Here is a 15,074-nt window from a genome sequence, read left to right on the forward strand (position 1 = left end):
GCTCCACAGCCAGGACCCTGCTCTCCCGGCCCCGGCCCACCCTTGCGGTCCCGGCTGCACCCAAACCCCACCCCCTGCACTTCTCACCTCCCGGCGTAGTGCATACTGTTCCTTCCACCGGGAACACGCGGCATACCTTCCCCGTTCAAGATCTAGTCGAGGCACCACCGCCTCCAGCAAGCCTTCCCGAGCCTCAGGCTGAACCAGGCACCTCCCTTGGGCTCCTACAGGTCCCCTGGCCACACTGTCACTCTGTATTCTTCTCCTGGGAGAGTGGACAGTGGACAGTGAGTCCCCCGGCCGGGATGGGGCTGGGTCACCCACGATCCTAGCACGTGGTGAGTGGGTTTCAGGTGAATAAATATGGGAGCCGGGAGCCCCACGCAGCTTACTCAGATAATCGATGGTGGAAGTCCTGTCCCCCCACCCACCTTTGCTTAGAGCCTGGGACCACAGACGCTCAGTAAGTAACTGGGCTCCCTGGCTCCTGCCCCAGCCTGTCAGCCCCCATCTATAACTTCTGAGGGCTGAATCTTCCTCCTGCAGAACCTCGGGCTCTAAAGGTGATCCTCAGCAGGCCAGCTTCCAGCCCAGCCTTTGCATCTAACACCCTCCCCGCTTTTCACAGTCTCTCCCTGTTCCCTTGTTCAGTTGGGGTGGGGGATCGTTTGTGAGACTTGTCTTCATATTGTGAGCAATAATAAAGTACTTAAAGATATTTGAAAACTATTTTCTTACGAATAATAGAGAAGATTCCAGTTATCCCTGTAGTAATCTCTCACTCATTTGCAACCTTGCAGACTTAGTGGTTTCAGAAAGTCTTGCAAATACTCAGCCTTTCATTCCCCGGGGTCCCGTGCTGGCATCAGGCTCACACATGCACCAGGTGACTGGTTCAGGCACAGAGGGAAGCGGACTGCCTGGGTTTAAATTCCAGCTCCACGCTCCATGGATGTGTGACCTTAGGTAAACTACTCAGCCTCTCTGTGCCTCAATTTCTTCATGTGTAAAGTGTGATGGTGATGTCAGAGCCACCCCTGGGATTCTCAGGACGATTCAGGAAACTGCCTGTGGTGCACTCAGGAGGGTGTGGGCCACAGAGGAAGTGCTCAGTAGGGGTTAGTAGTGAGCAGTGCTATTAGGCCTTCAGGGTCACTGTCATGTGCTCAAGGAAGCGGGAGAGAAAGGAGCGAAGCTTGCCTGGCCCCAGGACAGCACTGCGTGAAGTCCCTGAGACCCTCTTTTCTCACACTCCTCTCATGTAACCCTGAGGTGGGGACGCACCTGTGTTTGTCCTCCCCGCCATCCTCCTGACCGGGAACTCCTGGAGGGAGGAGAGGGCTGAATTGTTGGGGGCAAGGGAGAACATGGCTGCCCTCCTCTCCTGGGTGCGAACTCTTCATTCTGGGGTGGGAGTCAAGGTCCTGACTTGAGGAAGCAGGAGCTCCGCGTGTCGGCTGAGTGAATGAATGAATGAATGAATGAATGAATGCATATGCCAGAGGCAGTGTCACACAGTGGCTAAGGATGGGGGCATCGGCTTCCAACAGCCTCAGATTCAAATTCTGGCTCGCCTGCCTGCCAGTCATGGGGACCCTACTACCTGACTGCTCTGAGCTCCGGCATCCTCCTCTGCACTGCCCACTCCGTGCCCACCTCTGGATGTTTGTGTCTGCCTTAAATCTGTCCACTGAAGCCCCAAGCACCTGTATTTGGAGATAGACCCTATAAGGAGGTAGTTAAGGTTCAATGAGGTCACAAGGGTGGGGCCATAATGAGGGGATTAGTGCCTTCATTAGGGAGAGCTTGCGCTCTCTCACTCTCTCTTTTTTTTTTTTTTTTTGAGACAGAGTCTGACTGTGTCACCCAGACTGGACTGCAGTGGTGCAATCTCAGCTCACCACAACCTCTGCTTCCTGGGTGCAAGCAATTCTCCTGCCTCAGCCTCCCAAGTAGCTGGGATTACAGGTGTGTGCCACCATGCCCAGCTAATCTTTTTTGAATTTTTAGTAGAGAAGGGGTCTTACTATGTTGCCCAGGCTGGTCTTGAACTACTGAACTCAAGTGATCCTCCCACCTCAACCTCCCAAAGTGCTGGGATTACAGGCATGAGCCACCAAACCCAGCCAAAAACTGAATTTTGAAATTTAATTTTAATTAATGTTAAACAGGCATGTGTGTCTAGCGGCTATAGTGTGAGACAGTGCAGTTCTAGAGAAAGGAGAGGCTTGGCCACACAGACTGATTCGAGGGGCAGTGAGAGATCAGCTTCTTCCCAAAAGGCACCCTCTGCCCCGCCCCTTGGTGTGCTTCATCCATCAGTGCGGATTGTCTGAAGCAAGGTCCCACTAAACAAGCAAAGGCCCAGCATTCAGTCACCAAGCACTTGTGATGTGCACCGCCCCATTTAATCTTCACAATTGGGTATTGTTGTGTGCATTATCTTATTTAATCCTAAGAGCTGATTCACAAGGGAGAGACTGTTACCATTTTCATTTGGTCTTAGCCAAAAGGCCGAGAAGCGATGGTTATCATTTTCGAATGTGGATACGGTGCAGAGAGGCAAAGCGCCCTGCCCAAGACCCCAGAGGCAAGTCCTTTAGGTTTAACCTTCATGCCTCCCAGCCTCCCCAGGAAACCGCCCGGGACAGCTGGAAGCATTCACAGCCCATGTGAGCAAGTCTGTTAGGACTTAAAGCCTGGCGGCTGTTAAGGGTTGAGTGGGGACAGGGACATGGAACTAGTTCTGGAGCTCGGGTTTCTGGCAGAATGTTCCAAAAATAGGAACTAGCAGCCAAAGGACAATGTCAGAAATGACCGAGTCAGGAGTGGTCTGTGTCTGAGCTGGGAGAGGCAGCAGAGAGGATTGTGGTTTGATACACATTTGTGTAAATAAGCACGCCTGTTTTGTAGATGGGGAAGCTGGGGCAGAAATGGGGCAAAAATACAATTTTTAAGCCAATCGTGGACAGACATGGTGGCTCAGGCTTATAATCCCAAAACTTTGGGAGGCCAAGGTGGGACACTTGTTTGAAGCTAGGAGTTCGAGACCAGCATGGGCAATAAAGCAAGACCCCATGGTATGTGCCCGTAGTCCCAGCTATGCAGGAGACTGAGGCGGGAGGATTACTTGAGCCCAGGAGGTCGAGGCTGGAGTGAGCTATGTTTGGGCCACTGCACCCCAGCCTGGGTGACAGAGCAAGACCCTGCCTCTAAAAAAATAAAGTAAAATAGGCCAGCCCTGCTGGAGCCGTGCTGGTGGCTGGACTCTGAGCTTCCCTCTGAGCCTTGGTCTCTTCACCAAAACCACTTGGGGTGGATCTGACTCACATAGAGGCCCCTGCCGCTGGTCAGGAAGTGCCTGGGATGGACCACGCAGGATGGGGGTGGGCAACGGTAAAAATACACCAAGGCCCAGAGTCCAGGCTCCTAGTGTCCAGCTATCACTGGGGCCTAGGAGTGCCCACCCCAACCCTCCATCCACAAGAACTCCTGAAACGGGACTCGGGATCACAGCATCCATTCAGTTTTTGTCTGGGTCCAGTGGCTCACGCCTGTAATCCCAGCACTTCAGGAGGCCCAGGTGGGAGGGTCACTTGAGCTCAGGAGTTCGACACCAGCCAGCGCAACATAGTGAGACCCCTTCTCTTCTAAAAGAATGTATCTGGGCCGGGTGCCGTGGCTCACGCCTGTAATCCCAGCACTTTAGGAGGCCAAGGCGGGCAGATCACGAGGTCAAGAGATCGACACCATCCTGGCAAACATGGTGAAACCCCGTCTCTACTAAAAAATACAAAAAATTAGCTGGGCGTGGTGGCGGGCACCTGTAGTCCCAGCTACTCGGGAGGCTGAGGCAGGAGAATGGCGTGAACCCGGGAGGCAGAGCTGCAGTGAGCCGAGATCGCACCACTGCACTCCAGGCTGGGCAACAAAGCGAGACTCCATCTCAAAAAAAAAAAAAAAAAAAAGTATATCCAGAGATCTGGCAGGAGACTCAGGGAAAAATCACTGCAGCGTTGTAACCCCATTTTTCTCCTCTGTAAAGCGGGGGTGGCATGGACAGTCTCCTCGAGTTGCTACAGGGTTGAAGGGGCACTGTTTGGGAGCTGTGAGGTGCTCCTGCTTCCACCCGGGGCCTGCACGAGTCCTCCTGGCTCTGACCCCCCGACCCAGGACTGGCTCAGGGTGAGGGGTCAGTGGTCCACATGGTGGAGAGAGAGAAATTCTGAGCCAACAGACTCTGTTCAGGGGACAGGAAAGGCCCTCATCCCTGCTGGCTTCCAGATCTCCCAGATAAGGAGAAATTAATGTTTGATCTGAGCTTCATTCCAGAGACAGACAAACCAGTTTACTGCTGCTGACTGAGAGGACACCCCACCCCTGCTATCGCACCTCACCGCCCTTTGGACTTGACACAGGACTTCTCCTGGGCCCCATGGGTCCCATTGTCCTCAGGCCCCTGTGCTTAGCATGGACCGGGCAGTCGGTGGGCCTGGGGGATGTTTGCTAACATCAGGTTGCAAATCCAGCCCGCCACCTTCCGCCACTTCTCAGTGGGAGAAGCTGCCTCCGAAGCCAGGGCTGGGACCCTCATCAGGAAGTCAGCCTCATGGATCCCAACGTAGACGCTGCCAGGAGGAGAAGAACACAGAGATCTGACTGCCTCACTGAGCAGCTGTTAGCCTTGGCTGAGCCACCTCCCTCTCTGTACAGACCCTCAGCTGTAGAAAGGAGTCTTAATCCCTTCTCCCCTCCAAACCTGCTCTTCCCCATCTCATCTCAGTTGGGAGCTCCCCAACTCCATCCTTTTGGCTCCTCAGGCTAGAACTAGGGTCCCCCTTGACTCCTCCCTCACTCTCACCCCACCTCCAGTCCATCAGCAAAGTCCTGTGGGCTCAACCTTCAAAATACATCCACCACAAGGACTTTCCTCCTGCCTGCACTGGTGCCAGCCTGCACCATGCCATGCTGCTCCCTCCTTTACCTGTCTGGTGTGATCCAAGATGAACTTAGCACCTAGAAAGAGCCTTCCGTCTTCCACGCATGTTAATTAGAAAATTTACCTGTTTGGCCTGGCATGGTGGCTCATGCCTGTAATCCCAGCACTTTGGGAGGCCGAGGAGGGTGGATCACCTGAGCTTGGGAGTTCAAGACCAGCCTGACCAACATGGTGAAACCCCATCTCTTCTAAAAATACAAAATTAGCCAGGTGTGGTGGTGCATACCTGTAATCCCAGCTACTCGGGAAGCTGAGGCAGGAGAATCGCTTGAACCCAGGAGGTGGAGGTTGCGGTGAGCCAAGATCGCGCCGTTGGACTCCAGCCTGGGCAACAAGAGTGAAACTCTGTCTCAAAAAAAGAAAGAAAGAAAGAAAGAAAATCTACTCATTCATTCATTCATCAAACACTGCTGAGAATGTGCCCTATGCAGGACACAGGAGGAGGAGGATTTGGGCCAGGCCTTGGAGAATGGGGGGCTTCCATGATGGAACGTGGAGCATGGGCACCCCAGGCAGTGGGCACAGCAAGTATAAAAAGAGCTTCAAGGCAGGGGTGGGGGGCTTCGACTATTGATGTCAGAGTTGGAGGGCACTGCAAAAGTCCTCATCCTTGGAGCCACCAAAGGGCAAGAGAGAGCTGGGTGAGCTTAGGGACCTGTCAGTGTTCAGTGGGGCTGGTGCCAGGGAATGAGGTAAGACAGGAAGGAGGGGAGGTGGAGAGGTTGCTGGGAGCTGACTGGCCACCAGGGCCTTGCACACTGGGGTAGGAAGCGTGGGCTTTATTTTTTTATTTTATTTTATTTTATTTTTGAGATGGAGTCTTGCTCTGTCACCCAGGCTGGAGTGCAGTGGTGCGATCTCGGCTCACTGCAGCCTCCGCCTTCCAGGTTCAAGCAATTCTCCTGCCTCAGCCTCCTGAGTAGGTGGGACTATAGGTGCACGCCTCCACACCTGGCTAATTTTTGTATTTTTAGTAGAGATGGGGATTTCACCATGTTGGCCAGGATGGTCTCAATCACCTGACCTCATGATCTGCCCTCCTCGGCCTCCCAAAGTGCTGGGATTACAGGGGTGAACCACTGCGGCTGGCCGGAAGCGTGGGCTTTATTCAGAGGACAGTGGGTGGCCTTGAAGGGCTTTACATGAGGAAAGTGACAACCAGACTTGCACTTTAGAAATGTCACTCTGGGGCCCAGATGAGACACAGAGCCACGCTTGCCCCTTCCTTTCCAGCTGCGGCCCCGGAACTTGCAGCTGCATTGATGTTGATGCCTAGGAAGAACCAGATTGCCGTTTATGAACTCCTTTTTAAGCAGGGAGTCATGGTGGCTAAGGAGGGTGTCCACCTGCCTAGGCACCCGGAGCTGGCAGACAAGAATGTGCCCAACCTTCACATCATGAAGGCCATGCAGTCCCTCAAGTCCCAAGGCCACAGGGAGGAACAGTTTGCCTGGAGACATTTCTACTGGCACCTTACCCGTGAGGGTATCCAGAGTATCCGTGAGGACCTCCATCTACCCCCTGAGACTGTGCCTGCCACCCCACACTGCAGCCCTCCAGAGACTGGCAGGCCTCGGCTAGGTCTGGAGGGCAGTCGACCTGCAAGACTCACAAGAGGGGAAGCTGACAGAGACCAACAGATGGGGCACTGTGCCTCCTGGTGCAGACCAGAAAGCCGAGGCTGGGGCTGGGTCAGCAACCAAGTTTAGAGGCAGATTTGATCGTGGACATGGTCAGCCATGTCAGTAAAACTGGAGAGGATTATTTTGCATTGAATAAACTTATAACCAGAAAAACTTTTTATTTATTTTTTAGTTTTTTATTGAGACAGAGTCTCACTCTGTTGCCCAGGCTGGAGGGCAGCAATGTGATCCCAGCTCACTGCAACCTCCCCACCTCCCGAGTTCAAGTGATTCTCCTGCCTCAGCCTCCCAAGTAGCTGGGATTACAAGCGCCCGCCACCATGCCCGTCTAATTTTTTTTGTATTTTTAGTAGAGATGGGGTTTCACCATGTTGGTCAAGCTGGTCTTGAAGTTCTGACCTCAGGTGATCCGCCCTCCTCGGCCTCTCAAAATGTTGGGATTACAGGCGTGAGTCACGGCGCCCGACCCAGAGAAACTTTTTTAAAAAAGAAATGTTACCCTGGCTTCTGGGTGGGGACGCATCCGAGGAGTGACGCATGAACAGGGAGACCCAGTAGGAGGCCAGTCTCCGTAGAGGACAGGGTGTGGACACCACGGTCCCATGGCCTGGGTTTAAAACCCACCTCCCTACTCCCTGTGTCTTACCTGGAGGACGCTGGGTCTGTCTACCTGTCCGTCTCGGCAGGGTCCGGCACTGTGCGGGTGCCGCGGTTAGAGCTCGCGTTTTAGCGGGCAGTTATTCAACTGCCTTGAGCCTCACTTCATCTGAAGGTGATGGAGGTAATAACAGTACCCGCCTGCCAGACCAGATGTGACAGATAAGTTGAAATGTGTAAAACCCTTAGCACGGTCCCTGACACGTGGGGTCAATTGTTATTATGTTATTAGTCCAGGCATGAAAGTGTGGACGGGGCCAATTACATGTGTGAGGGCTCATCCACGCCCCCCAGCGCTCATCTGTCAAAGTCCTAAGCTTTAGTACCTCAGTAAGTGCCTGTATTTGGAGACAGGTCTTTAAAAGGGTAATTAAGGTAACATGAGGTCATTAGGGTGGGCCTAATCCAATATGACTGGTATTCTTATAACAAGAGGAGGTTAAGGCTGGGCGCGGTGGCTCACGCCTGTAATCCCAGCAGTTTGAGAGACTGAGGCGGGCGGATCACCTGAGGTCAGGAGTTCGAGACCAGCCTGGCCAACGTGGAGAAACCCCGTCTCTACTAAAAATAAAAAAAATTAGCCGGGCATGGTGGCACACACCTATAATCCCAGCTACTCAGGAGGCTGAGGCAGGATAATTACTTGAACCCAGGAGGCAGAAGTTTGGAGTAAGCTGAGATCACACCATTGCACTCTAGCCTGGACAACTGAGCCAGACTCCATCTCAAACAAGCAAACAAAATAAATAAATAAATAAATAACAAGAGGAGGTTAGTGGGCTGGGCGTGGTAGCTCGCACCTGTAATCCCAGCACTTTGGGAGGCTGAGGTGGGAGGATTGCTTGAGGTCAGAAGTTCAAGACCAGCCTGGGCAACAAAGTGAGCTCTTGTCTCTACAAAAATTTAAAAATAAGCCAGGTGGCGGCAGGCGCAGTGGCTCACACCTGTAATCCCAGCACTTTGGGAGGTCAGGGCGGGTGGACCATGAGGTTAGGAGTTCAAGACCAGCCTGGCTAAGTGGTGAAACCCTGTCTCTACTAAAAAAAAAAAAAATACAAAAATTAGCTGGGCATGGTGGCAGGCAGCTGTAATCCCAGGTACTCGGGAGGCTGAGGCAGAGAATTGCTTGAACCCGGGAAGCAGAGGTTTCAGTGCACTCCAGCCTGGTGACAGAGTGAGACTCTGTCTAAAAAATAAATTAAAAAAAAATAAGCCACGTGTGGTGGCACATGCCTGTGATCCAAGCTATCTGGGAGGCTGAGACAGGAGGATCGCTTGAGCCCAGGAGCGGGAGGCTGCAGTGAGCTATGATCGTGCCACTGGGCTCCAGCCTGGGCAACAGAAAGAGACCTTGTCTCTTAAAAAAATAAATAAACACACAAAAAAACAGAGATTAGGACACACACACACAGAGGAAAGCCCATGTGAGGACACAGGGAGAAGACTGCCATCTGCAAGCCAGGAAGAGCAGGCTCAGGAAGAACCCTTGATCTTGATTAGCCAGCACCTTGATCTTGGACTTCCAGTCTCTGGAACTGTGAGAACGTGAATTTCTGTATAAGCCACCCGGTCTGCCTTACTCATCACATCAACCCTGGAACACTAATGCACCATGCCAGGCAGCGGTGGCAGCATCAGAATGGAAGAGGTGGGTTCCAGAGTCACTGGGAAGAGCCGTGTGCCCAGCACGCAGTAGGCACTCAACAAACACCTGTTGAGTAAGTTTGGATTCTACGTGAGAGGGGCCTGAAAGGAAAGAGATGGCCCAGAGGAGACAGGACTAGTCCAACAGAGCCTAGGGCTGTGGTGACACCTGGGGACTGTGGGGGACCCTGCCACTGCCCACCACCGCAGTCACAGGGCACATTCACACCCACGACTGCACTTCATCCCACCCCTCTGCAAGAGGACCCCTTGAGCATCCCCATCTTCCTGAAAAAGAAACCAAGGGTAAGGACCACCACAATGAGAATCACAGCCAGGGCTGAACACGACTCTTCAGAGAGTCCTGTCATGCGCGGCCCCTTGGAGTCACCAAGGAGGGCATGTTCTGCAGGACGGGCAGCTGGAAATGTGGGTCTGGAGCTTGGGAGACAGGTGGGGGCCCCTTAGAGCAAAGTGGGCGTCCTCATCACAGAGTGAGGATAGACGAGTGAGCACCAGGCAGGGACTTGGGTTTCTCCACTGGGGTTTTTGTTTCTCGTTTTAAAGTGACTGAATCTCTGGTCGGGCACAATGGCTCACACCTGTAATCCCAGCACTTTGGGAGGCTGAGGCAGGTGGATCACCTGAGGTCAGGAGTTCGAGACCAGTCTGGCCAACATGGTGAAACCCCATCTCTACTAAAAAAAATACAAAAATCAGCTGGGTGTGGTGGCACACACCTGTAATCCCAGCTACATGGGGGGCTGAGGCAGAAGAATCGCTTGAACCCGAAAGACGGAGGTTGCAGTGAGTTGAGATTGCCCCACTGTACTTCAGCCTGGGCAACAGAGCGAGGCTCGGTCTCTAAATAAATAAATAAAGCAGCTGAATCTGAAAGCACTGAAAAGCTTGGCTTCCAGTGTCCTGGGACAGAGCCCCCACAATGAAAGCCAGCACTTGCTGTGGTGGGATTCCTGCAACTTCTCTGACTTCTAAAGAGAGGAGTCATGGAAACCAACTGGACCCGGGCTCTTCAGTGTTTGGAGAGACATTTCTGGGTCAAGAATTTCCAGCCCATAAATTCCCCATGCTTCAGATTCAAAGGAGGTCTGTGAAGGGCTGGGCTTTGCTTAACCTTTCACATCGCAAAACTTCCTGCCTCTCTGGCCTCAGACAAACACATCCTCCAGGCCAGGGTTCAGAAGGACGGTCTGATGGATCTAGATGTATAAATGACCTCAAGTCAGACTGAATCTGAGTGCTCTAGAAGTGGCCTGATCAAAAAGGAAACATTAAAAAAATTTTTTTTTAACTTTGGGCTGGGCACAGTGGCTCATGCCTGTAATCCTAGCACTTTGGAGGCCGATGCAGGAGGATCAGTTGAGCCTAGGAGTTTTAGACTAGTCTGGGAAACATGGTGAAATCCCACCTCTATAAAAATACAAAAATTAGCTGGGTGTGGTCGCCCCTGCCTGTAGTCCCAGCTACTAGAAAGGCTGGGGTGGGAGGATAGCTTGGGCTCAGCGAGGTGGAGGCTGCAGTGACCGGGGATCATGCCAGTGCACTCCAGCCTGGGCGACGCAGAGAGACCTTGTCTCAAAAAAAAAAAAAAAGAAAGAAAAAAGAAACAAAGAAAAAGAAAAAAGAAATAAATAAACTTAGGAAAGTGCACGTGGAGCAGCAAGGGACACTGGCAGGTGTCAGGCCCCCTTTTTCTCCTGTTTCCCCTCCACTGACACCAGCAATGGTCTCTCCCAAGTGAATTTCCCACAATGACTCATTTCTCCTGTACTTCCCCCTCTTCAGAATGAGCCAAACAAAAGTCAGCAATCTTTGAAGTGGACATTTGTTTATAAATCTAAGATTTTTTTCTTTCCAGAACATGTTTTGGGCCTTTGCAGATTATTGTTTTAACATTTTCCTTCAAATGTTCTCTCCATATTTGGGCAAGGCAAGAGACAAGAGGACTTTTTGGGGTTTTTTTGTTTTTTGTTTTTTTTTAAAAGAAACTGCAGCGTTTTGGAGAAAACAATTTCCTGGGCCTACTTCCTCTCACAGGTGATTCTGAGCTGGGCCTTTAAGATCAACTCTGCTGAGGCCAGGCACGGTGGCTCACACCTGTAATCCTTGCACTTTGGGAGGCTGAGGCTGGTGGATCTTGAGGTTAGAAGTTCAAGACCAGCCTGGACAACATGGTGAAACCCTGTCTCTACTAAAAATACAAAAATTAGCCAGATGTGGTGGTGCACACCTATAGTCCCAGCTACTTGGGAGGCTGAGGCAGGAGAATGGCTTGAACCTGGGAGGCGAAGGGTGCAGTGAGCCGAGATCGCCCCACTGGACTCCAGCCTGGGTGAGAGAGCAAGACTCCATCTCAAAAAAAAGAAAATCAACCCTGCTGCCCTCTGATAAACTGCAGGTTCACAACCAGGTTCACAAACAATTGTTGAACAAGAAATGTCAGTCTATAAAAATTCTTGGAAGAAAACCGCAGCCCTGTTCAAGAGTTCTTTACCTCTGGGACATTTTCTGTGTGCTGAAGATAAGGATCTGATCATCTGCTCTCTGCATGTCAGGGCTGAGAGGTGACCAAACTCCCTCCCCACTTTCTAGAAGGTAAACCGACACCCAAAGAGGGGAACAGTGCATTTCTGTGGCAGAGAACAGACTCTGTCCCCCAACATTTTCACTTTGAAAAATGTCAAACCTACAGAAACATTTCAAGAACACTACAGTAAATACTCATACTTATTTACCAATTGCTAACATTACACTAAATTTACTTTCTCTTTTTCTCTCGAATCTCATATATATGTTAGTTTCAGGTAGCATGACACTTTATCCACATGCAAGCTGGGAGGATCCCTTGAGGCCAGGAGCTAGAGACCATCCTGGGCAACATAGTGAGACCCCATCTCTACCAAAAAAAATAAAAAATAAAAAAAAAACTTGCTCAGGCTGGTGGGGCATGCCTGTAGTCCCAGGATTGCTTGAGTCCAGGAGGTCGAGGCTACAGTGAACTATGATCTTGCCACTTTGAGCTATGATTAAAGCTGCAATAACAGAGCCAGACCCTGTCTCTTAGAAAAAGGATAAAGAAAATCAGCAGAAACTAATTAATTTCTGTATAACGTTGATGACATAACCTCACTCGCAGAAAAAGAATAAAACGATCTGAGTAATTACAGAGCTGGGTTGTCCAGGGGTACCTCCTTAGTGGAGTACACTCTAAGAACTGGGAGGCCTGTGACAGAACCCCAAACCTCACTAGTGACTTTGTTATTGGCAGTGGGGAGGGCGGAGCCATTGTCAAGCAACTTTGGGTTATCCTAGGATTGGTGGTACCAGGACCCAGATTCTCACTGTAGGATGAGGGAGATTTGGAATGGAAGAAGGAAAATGCTGGTGTTTTGTTATTTGTAATTAGTTATGGAAAAAAATTACTAAAACAAGATTTTTAAGTGAAAAGAAAAGAAAAGGGCTGGCCAGGCACAGTAGCTTATGCCTGTAATCCCAGCACTTTGGGAGGCTGAGGCGGGTGGATCACTTGAGGTCAGGAGTTCGAGACCAGCCTGGCCACATGGTGAAACCCCGTCTCTACTAAAAATACAAAAAAATTAGCTGGGCATGGTGGCATGCGCCTGTAGTCCCAGCTACTCAGGTGGGTGGCTGAGGCAGGAGAATCTCTTGAACCCAGGAGGCGGAAGTTGCAGTGAGCCAAGATCACCCCATTGCACTCCAGCCTGGGCAATAGAGTAAAACTGTCTCAAAAAAAAAAAAGAAAGAAAGAAAGAAGGAAGGACAAAGAAAGAAGAAAGAGAGGAAGGAAGGAAGGTAGAAAGAAAGAAAGAAAGAAAGAAAGAAAGAAAGAAAGAAAGAAAGAAAGAAAGAAAGAGAGAGAAAGAAAAAACTAGTTTCATTGAGACAGACCCAGAAGCAGTAACACCCAGTTGCAAGAAGCACCTTGCCACTGTTAGATTTTAAACTCCAGTCTCCAGTGAAAGGCACCAGTGCCTCTTGGAGAGATGGCTGAATCCAGAGCTGGGACAGGGAATGTCAAGAGGAGCCCGGGACATTTTATTGTGCCAGAAAGTAAAGAGGTTCTCAAAGAATGGTGGGAGCGTGAAAGCAGCTAGCACAGAGCTGCTGGAAGGAGCTGCCAACAGCCAGGCCTGGGAACATTTGAGCACAAAATAAATAATGGAAGTCATACATTCAGCTTGCTTTTTTTTTTTTTTTTTTTTTTATTGAGACGGAGTCTCACTGTGTCACCCAGGCTGGATTACAGTGGCACGGCGCGATCTCAGCTCACTGAAACCTCCACCTCCTGGGTTCAAGCAATTCTCCTGCCTCAGCCTCCCAAGTAGCACTGATTAGAACTCACCGTCATGAGCATGTCCTGCCCAAAAGGTTTAACTTGAATTTCATCAATAGGAAACCATCAGACAGATCCACATGCAGGGACTTTCTGCAAACCAGCTGGCCTGGATGCTTTGCAAATGTTCACATCATGAAAGACAGAAGCAAAACAAAACAAAACAAAAGGCTGAGAACTGTCTGATGGTTTCCTATTGATGAGATTCAAGTTAAACCTTTTGGGCAGGACATGGATGTCCAAGTAGCTGGGACTACAGGCGCCTGCCACCACGCCTGGCTAGTTTTTTTTTTTTTTTGTATATTTAGTAGAGAAGGGGTTTCACTATGTTGGCCAGGCTGGTCTCAAACTCCTGACCTCATGATCTGCCCACCTCGGCCTCTCAAAGTGCTGGGATTACAAGCGTGAGCCACCGCATCCAGCTGGGGAAAGATTTTTAGGGATCAAGGGCCGGGCGCGGTGGCTCACGCCTGTAATCCCAGCACTTTGGGAGGCCGAGGTGCGTGGATCACAAGGTCAGGAGATTGAGACCATCCTGGCTAACACAGCGAAACCCCGTCTCTACTAAAACAATACAAAATATCAGCCAGGCATGGTGGCAGGTGCCTGTAGTCCCAGCTACTCGGGAGGCTGAGGCAGGAGAATGGCGTGAACGCGGGAAGTGGAACTTGCAGTGAGCCGAGATCACGCCACTGCACTCCAGCCTGGGCGACAGAGCAAGACTCCATCTCAAAAAAAAAAGAAAGAAAAAAAAAGATTTTTAGGGAACAAGACATACATTAATCCAGAGATACCAACTTTACCAAATGATGAAATGGAACATCCCCAATAATGGGACACACTGACCTCATGTGCTTCCTTCCTCCATTCCAAATCTCCCTCATCCTACAGTGAGAATCTGGGTTCTGGTACCACCAATCCTAAGATAACCCAAAGTTGCTTTGGAATGGCTCCGCCCTCCCCACTGCCAATAACAAAGTCACTAGTGAGGTTTGGGGTTCTGTCACAGGCCTCCCAGTTCTTAGAGTGTACTCCACTAAGGAGGTACCCCTGGACAACCCAGCTCTGTAATTACTCAGATCGTTTTATTCTTTTTCTGCAAGTGAGGTTATGTCATCAACGTCATACAGAGATTAATTAGTTTCTGTTGATTTTCTTTATCTTTTTTTCTAAGAGACAGGGTCTGGCTCTGTTATCGCAGCTTTAATCATAGCTCAAAGTGGCATGATCATAGTTCACTGTAGCCTCGACCTCCTGGACTCAAGCAATCCTAGGACTACAGGCACACCCCACTAGGCTGAGCTAATTTTTTTTTTTTTTTGGTAGAGATGGGGTCTCACTATGTTGCCCAGGATGGTCTCTAGCTCCCGGCCTCAAGGGATCCTCCTATCTTGACCTCTCAAAGTGTTGGGATTACAGGCATGAGCCTCCTTGCCCCTCTTCTGTTGTTTTTTTCCTGTCCTTGTTGACTTACTTTTATTTCTTAAATGTAAAATTGATTTAAGGTGCATCCAGAGATGTGCACAGATTCTTGTGATGGAAGGAACCGCACAGTCATGGTAAGGAGTCCATCATAATTTTCAAAAGCCCCTTTAAGAAGTAGGCATTAACACCCTGCTCCATCCCTTTGGAGGCAGCCCTGGGCTGAGCACTGGACTCCTGGGTTCCACCAGCCTCAGTGTCTCCAGGAGTCCAAGCGCGGCCGGGGGGTGAGTCCCTGTCCCCGCGCCCCCCACCACGCTCCAATACTTACCCC

General features: G+C 50.7%; 1 pseudogene; it reads left to right on the plus strand.

The window, feature by feature from the left end:
- The first annotated feature begins 5,179 nt into the window (after positions 1 to 5,179).
- On the plus strand, positions 5,180 to 15,054 carry LOC100995833 (small ribosomal subunit protein eS10-like; annotated as a pseudogene).
- The last annotated feature ends 20 nt before the right edge of the window (positions 15,055 to 15,074 follow it).

This window comes from Pan paniscus, chromosome 23 (genome assembly GCF_029289425.2).
Source record: "Pan paniscus chromosome 23, NHGRI_mPanPan1-v2.0_pri, whole genome shotgun sequence".
Classification (NCBI taxonomy): domain Eukaryota; kingdom Metazoa; phylum Chordata; class Mammalia; order Primates; family Hominidae; genus Pan; species Pan paniscus.